Here is a 7,287-nt window from a genome sequence, read left to right on the forward strand (position 1 = left end):
TATTTTTTAACCTATTCTATCAGACTATGTCTTTTTCATTTATTTTATTTATTTATTTATTTATTTATTTATTTTTACGTAGAAAAGCAATTTATTCCATTATAAGCACTTACACAGTTAGTCATGGAGAATAACAGGCCTGCTGGTGAAACAGGTCACCCAAAAGGGAGATGGTACCAAACTAGTGGTCAAGGACTAACTCCTAAAAAAAAAATAAAAATAAAAATAAAAAATAAAAATAAAGCAAACTCTTATCCAGGATTAATTTAATTTTAAAAACAAATAGCTATTGATTCACTCTTCTCAACTTAACTGGACAGTCTACCTGTGGTATAACTGTCAGGTAAAAACATACATCTTTACAACTTGGTGGTCCCAAGTTTAAAAAACAACCATTTCACAGAAAGGAAAGAAATAATATGAAACAGCTCAAGAAATATACTAACGAGCAAAAATATATGAGGAAAGAGGAACATGTAAAATAAAGTTTGACTTAACTGAAGAAACTGAGAGGAGACTGGTCTACATGGGAAAATGTGCATCTTGTAAAGTCAGGTATGATGATTTTAAGAGTAGGAACCTATATTATTATTTGAATCTCTCCCTTACTTCCTGAATAAACACATCTTGCAATATTATACTTCATGGATCAGACGCCTACCCCACTTGGCTCTATTCCTTATGCGCTCTAACTATAAATGAGTCTGAAAAACTTGGGAATATAGCATAAGAAGAAAAATGACCACACACACATATTTCCCTTTCTGTGTCTACTTCAGACCTGGGTTTGATTCTAGAAAATTCCTGAAGAAAATTTAAATATAAGTTTGTGGCTTTGCTGAATCAAGTCCCCCAGTTAATATTTAGAAAACACCCAATGTCTGGGCAAATAGCATTCTTGATGGTAGCTACAGAGGGATAGCTGAACAAAGTCTGTGTCAAAACCAGTGTTAAATCAATCTCAGGGTTGAAAGGGAAAAAAGGGGAGTTTAAAATCACAAGTGCAGACATATCTAAGATCCTTGTCCTTCTGGATCCACACTTCCTTCAGGGTCTTCATCATTATAAATGTTCTCTGCCATCTGCCACACCTGCATGATATTGTCTTCTGATACAGAACAAATCACCCAAGGTTCATTGGGATTCCAGGAGAAATCAGATATCTTGGCAGTGTGACCACCATGGATAAACAACAACTCTGGTGGCCCATCTTCTGCATCTTCTGGGGATTGTTCCTCTCCAATTTTACTTAAATCCCAGACATTCAGTCTACGATCAGTACCACTAGAAGCCAAAATAGTTTCATTGTGAGGTGACCACTGAACCTGGAATATTTCATCCTTATGTGATTCAAAGGAATGTAACTTGAGTTTCAGATTTCTCAAATCCCACAAGGCAACAGTCTTGTCAGCTGATCCTGTGGCAAGAATGAACTCACTATAAGGATTGAAAGAGAGGCAGTTCACTTCAGCAGTGTGAGCATCAACTGAGTGGCTTGGTTTGGAAGTATTGTTTGAACGAGTATCCCAGATCATAAGTTTCTGATCATCAGCAACTGACCCAAACAGAGACTCATGGAGTAGATGCCAGGAAACATCTTCTACTACGGCTGTGTGCCCTGTAAAGATGGTCTTCGCATCCACCACTTTTCCTTCCTTTGGAACAGCACTGATGTCCCATAAGCAGATGGTATGGTCATCCGAAGCACTAAGTAAGTGCCCACTGAGATTTGGGTTCCAAGAAAGTCCATAGCCTTCCTTCTGATGTCCACGGAGACGTAAGTCTGGGTTGCACTCTCCAGAAGGGTCTGGTTTAGAAGGGTGTTTCATGTAATCAAAAACAAGAACATCACTGGATGGAGTCTTTGTGGCAATGATGCAAGGGTTCTGAGGCATATAACGGGCCCTGTTTACTTCTCCTTCATGGTTGATCTTGATTTCTATTTCAATTTTTCTACTAACCGAGCCAAAACCTCCAAATTCTCCTTTCTCACTGTCATAGTGTGATGCATCAAACTGAGCATCATCATTAGGGAGCTGCACACTGGCTATCACAAGGTGGTTTTGTTCATCCGAGGTGTGTGTCCCCGGAACAAGCCGATGAATGCTGAAATCTTTTCCTTCTGGTCTGGTTACATCTGGAAGCCACTGTGCAGTGAGGCTGGGCCACTCCAGAGCATGGGTCATCACCAAATCATAAAGAAAAGGAGTGTTTTCTTTCCATATTTTGTACTCCTCATTAATTACATGTTCTTCCACTGCGTCATCAAAGGCTGCTTCCTTGTCGGCCATGGCGGACAGGCGAGCCGGGGAGTTCCCGGAGTTGAGCGTTGCTGGAGGGGCGGGGAGGCTGCGGGCCTATTTTATTTATTTTTAAGAAGATTTATATTACATAAATATTACATCAAAAATATAAGGGATACAAACCATTATGCGTTTTATCAAAAAGTATAAAATTGAGTGGTTCAAAGTGTAGACTATAGTGTAAACTATAGACAATGGTTAGTATCAATACTTCAATATGTGTTCATCAATTTTAATGTACCATACTCATAAAAGATGTTAGTGGGGGAAAGTGAGGGAGGAGGAGGGATGAGTTATATGGGTATCCCCTTGTATAACTTTTTATATAATGTAGTGTATGTCTTTTGATTGGGGAGTTCATTCCATTAACATTCAATGTTATTACTCTAAAGGCCTTACTTCCTTCATGCATTTTATCCTTTGGCTTTCTATTGTCATATCTTACTATTTTCTGTCTTTTTACCCTTTAATTTACCCTTCCTAATAATCTTAATTTCTACACTGGTCTCCAAGTCTCTTACCCTTGTTTTTTCCTTTTGGGGTGAAGAACTTAATGCTCTCCCAAAAACTATGGAGAAAGGGCCAAAAGCTGTCCAAGGGACAGACGAGTACTGTGCAACACAACAACCAGGAGGGTAAGGGACAGAGATACAAAGAATACGAAATGACAAACATGAATTACCAAGCCCCTATGACAGCCAGGAAAGGCTCCCATCCCCCATCCTCAAGATATTAAGCTGGGGTAACCCCTTACTCACTGTAGCCAACAGAGAGGGGAACAGATAACTTCTTCCCTATCAGCTGTTTGAAGGATAAAGAGATGGGGAATCAGGGTGCTTCTCTTCAATGAATTTGGCCACCCGAGCCCGCTTTAAATCTAGGCTTTGGAGATTCAACACAAGAACCCAGGATAGCCCAGATTGAAACAGCTTTGTGGAAAGCTGTGCTGATGTGTACCATCTGCTGGCCAATTTGGAAATTGCATAGATAAAAACAATAATACTCCATCCTACCCCTGGAAGAAAATCTGCACCGCATTCGTGAGTCCCTGACCTGATTTTGATAACTTAAGTCAGGCAATTTTAAAGGCTTAGAATGAATCGAACCAAATATCAAAGAAGAGCTGTGGGGGGGGCGGGGGGGGAACAATAGGCAAGAGAGAAATTGGCCATCAGAGTAAATTCACCAACATTTAGTCCATGGCGATGCTGTAGTGCATTGGGGGAATTCCTGCCTTGCATGTAGAAGGTCACTGGTTAGACCCATATAACTCCTAAGAGAGGGTCCAGGAAGAGTTAAGGCACTCAGCTTAAACCTTATGATAGGGAACTTATAGACTGGTTTGTTTTGTGGGGTTTTTTTTTCTTTCTTCTCCTTTATTTTATTCAATAAAACTGGATACTTCACCTGCAGAGGACAGGTTGCAGGGTGCTTAATTGATCAGCACTAGTAACTGAGAAGGTCTCTAGTGGCCTAAGAGGGAGGCTGTTTTTCCTGGATTGTTCCCATGTTGCTTTTTTGTTTCTTGTTTTCCCTTTCTCTCTTAACTTTTTTTTTCTTACTTATTTTTTTACCTAGTTTTTCTCTTCATTCTTACATTTTTCTGTCTTCTGACTCCCGTTGCTTTTCTCCCATTCCACCACTTCTTTTGTTTTGTTTTGTTTTTATTCTGTTTTTTTTTTTAAGATTTATTTTATTTCTCTCCCCTTCCCTCCTGTTGTCTGGTCTCTGTGTCCATTCGCTGTGTGTTCTCCTGTGTCCACTTGCATTCTTGTCATGTCACTTTTTTTGTTACATCATCTTTCTGCATCAGCTCTGTGGCAGGGGGCACTCCTGGGTGGGCTGTGCTTTTTTCATGCAGGGCTGCTCTCCTTGTGGGGTGCACTCCTTGCACATGGGACACCCCTACATGGAGGTCACCCTGTATGGCATGGCACTCCTTGGCAGCAGCAGCACTGCACATGGGCCAACTCACCACAAGGGTTAGGAGGCCCTGGGTACCGAACTCTGGACCTCCTATATGGTAGGCAGATGCTCCATCACTTGAACCACAACAGTGTCACATTACACCACTTCTTGTTTGGGCTTCACTTTTTCTTTTTTTTCTCTCTCTTTTTTTTTTCTTTCCTTCTATTCTCTTCTCATCTATCTGATATTTTAATTCATTCTACTTTTTTCTCTCTATTTTATTTCTAGTTTTATTTTTCTCTACTCATCTACCTTGCTTTTAAACTCATTCCATTTTTTTTCTCTATTTTGTCTCTTGTTTTATTTTTTTCTACTCAACCACTTTTTATTTTTTTTTAAAGATTTATTTATTTCTCTCCCCAACCCCCTCCCTCCCACCCTGGTTGTCTGTTCTCTGTGTCTATTTGCTGCATCTTCTTCTTTGTCCACTTCTGTTGTTGTCAGTGGCACAGGAATCTGTGTTTCTTTTTGTTGCTCCATCTTGTGTGTCAGCTCTCTGTGTGTGTGGTGCCATTCCTGGGCAGACTGCACCTTCTTTCATGCTGGGTGGCTCTCCTTATGAGTGCACTCCTTATGTGTGGGGATCCCCTATGTGGAGGACACCCTTGCATGGCAGGGCACTTCTTGCATGCATCAGCACTGCACATGGACCAGCTCCACACAGGACAAGGAGGCCTGGGGTTTGAACTGCAGTCCTCCCATGTGGTAGACAGATGCCGTAACCACTGGACCAAGTCTGCTTCCCTACTCAACCTCTTTTTGTTTGTATCTCCTATCTTTTGGCATTTATTTTTCTTAACTGGAGGGTATTTCTTTAGATGAAATAGACTTTATTATCCTTTTTTTAAAGATACATAGATCAGACAAAATGTTACATTAAAAAATATAAGAGGTTCCCTGCGGGCAGCGGCGGGCCTCCGGGAGGGTCGGCGGTTGGCCGGGTGGGCTCTCTGGACGGGAATGCGGGCAGCGGCGGGCCTCCGGGAGGGTCGGCGCGGATGGCCGGGTGGGCTCTCTGGACGGGGGCTGCCTCTCGGTCGAAGGAGAGGAGGGGGTTCAGCACGAAGCCGTTGGGCCCTCGCTCTCTCTGCTCAGGCACGGGGGACGTGCGGTGCAAGCAAGAACACCACGGAGACAAGGTCTGGGCACAAGTCTGCTTTATTGTTGAAGGGGACATGGTTTTATAGGGTCTAGGGATACGTAAAGGGACTTGATTGGTGCCGGCGGGTGCTGTTGCTTGCGTAGACGGTTACTGGACAGTAGGCGGTCACTGGACAGTAGGCGGTTACTGGACAGTAGGCGGTTACTGGACAGTAAGCTGGCTAAGGGGTTAGGAGCAAGGGAGGGGAAGGGGAAAGTGTGGGCTGTCTAGATAATGGCTAGGCGGAAGACGGAGAAGGGGAGAAGGAGGGGCAGCGCCGGCTGCCAATACTGTGCGGGAAGGAGACGGGGACAGTTCCCATACACCCCATTCCCACACCCCCATTCCTCCCACATCAACAACTTCTTTCATCAGTGTGGTACATTCATTGCATTTGATGAATACATTTTGGAGCACTGCTATACAACATGGATTATAATTTACATTGTAGTTTACACTCTCTCCCAGTCCATTCGATGGGTTAAGGCAGGATACAAAATGACCTGCATCTGTCCCTGCAATATCATTCAGGACAACTCCAAGTCCCAAAAATTCCCCCATATCACACCTCTTTTTCTCTCTCCCTGCCTTCAGTCACTCCTATGACCACTGTCTCCACATCAATGATATAACTTCTTCCATTGCTAGAGCCACAATAAGTCTATAGTAGAATACCAGTAAGTCCACTTTAATCCATATTGTATTGCCCTATTCTGAGGACTCAACCTCTTTTGATTCTTATTCCTTTCTATTTTTTATGACTTCTTACTTGTATTACTTAGTTTTGTAGCCTTAGCATGGTTCCTCTTCTTCCTTTTTTTTGTATTATTCTTACTATTATTCTTTTTCTCTTCTTATCTCTTTCCTTTTCTCTGGTCTTAATATTTTTCTCAAGGGAACATAGACAACAGCAAGGAACTAGAATAAGAGGAACTAAGTATCAAAAATTAACCTTACCACACACAAAGAAACAACAAAATAAAACCCTAGAGTAGAAGGAGAAACTTACCAAACAAATAAGCTCATCAAGATAAACAGATGCCCAGACACCAACAAAAAATTACAAGTTACACTAAGAAGCAGGAAGACATGGCTCAGTCTAGCAAACAAACTAAAAAACAGGAGGAGATTCAGAATGTGGAACAATTAATCAAGGATGTCTAAATAAATATCACAAATCAACTTAATGAAGTGAAGGAAGAGATAAGAGATATTAAGAAGACACTTGGGTAACATACCAAAGAAATTGTAAACATACCTAAAAAGATAATGGACCTGATGGTGATGAATGGCACAATACAAGAAATAAAAAATACACTGGAAGCACATAACAGCAGATTTGAACATGCAGAGGAAAGAATCAGTAATGTGGAAGACAGTACACCTGAAATCAGGCAGACAGTAGAAAAGACAGATAAAAAGGTAGAAAAAATCCACCAGGGACTTAGGGATTTGAATGACAGCATAAAACACACAAACATATGAATTATAGGCATCCCAGAGGAAGAAGAGAAGGAGAAGGGGACAAAAGGTGTGTTAAAGGAAATAATGGCTAAAAACTTCCCAATCCTATTTGGGTACATGGACCTGCATGTCCAGGAAGAGCAGCACACCCTAAACAGTATAAACCCTAACAGGCCTACTTCAAGACAAATACTTGACAAATTATCCAATGCTCAAAACAAGAGAGAATACTGAAAGGAGCAAGAGAAAGGAGATCCATCACATACAATGGAAGCCTGATAAGATTAAGTGCCAATTTCCCATCTGAAACCATGGAAGCAAGAAGGCAATAGTATGATATCATTAAGATACTAAAAGAAAAAATTTCCAGGCAAAACTCTCTATCCAGTAAAGCTGGCATTCAAAAATGAT

At 41.4% G+C, this 7,287-nt stretch overlaps 1 pseudogene; it reads right to left on the bottom strand.

Annotated features, from left to right (window-relative positions):
• Positions 1-249: 249 nt before the first annotated feature.
• On the bottom strand, positions 250-2,351 carry LOC101442466 (histone-binding protein RBBP4 pseudogene; annotated as a pseudogene).
• Between the last annotated feature and the right edge of the window lie 4,936 nt (positions 2,352-7,287).

Source organism: Dasypus novemcinctus, chromosome 5 (assembly GCF_030445035.2).
Source record: "Dasypus novemcinctus isolate mDasNov1 chromosome 5, mDasNov1.1.hap2, whole genome shotgun sequence".
Lineage (NCBI taxonomy): Eukaryota > Metazoa > Chordata > Mammalia > Cingulata > Dasypodidae > Dasypus > Dasypus novemcinctus.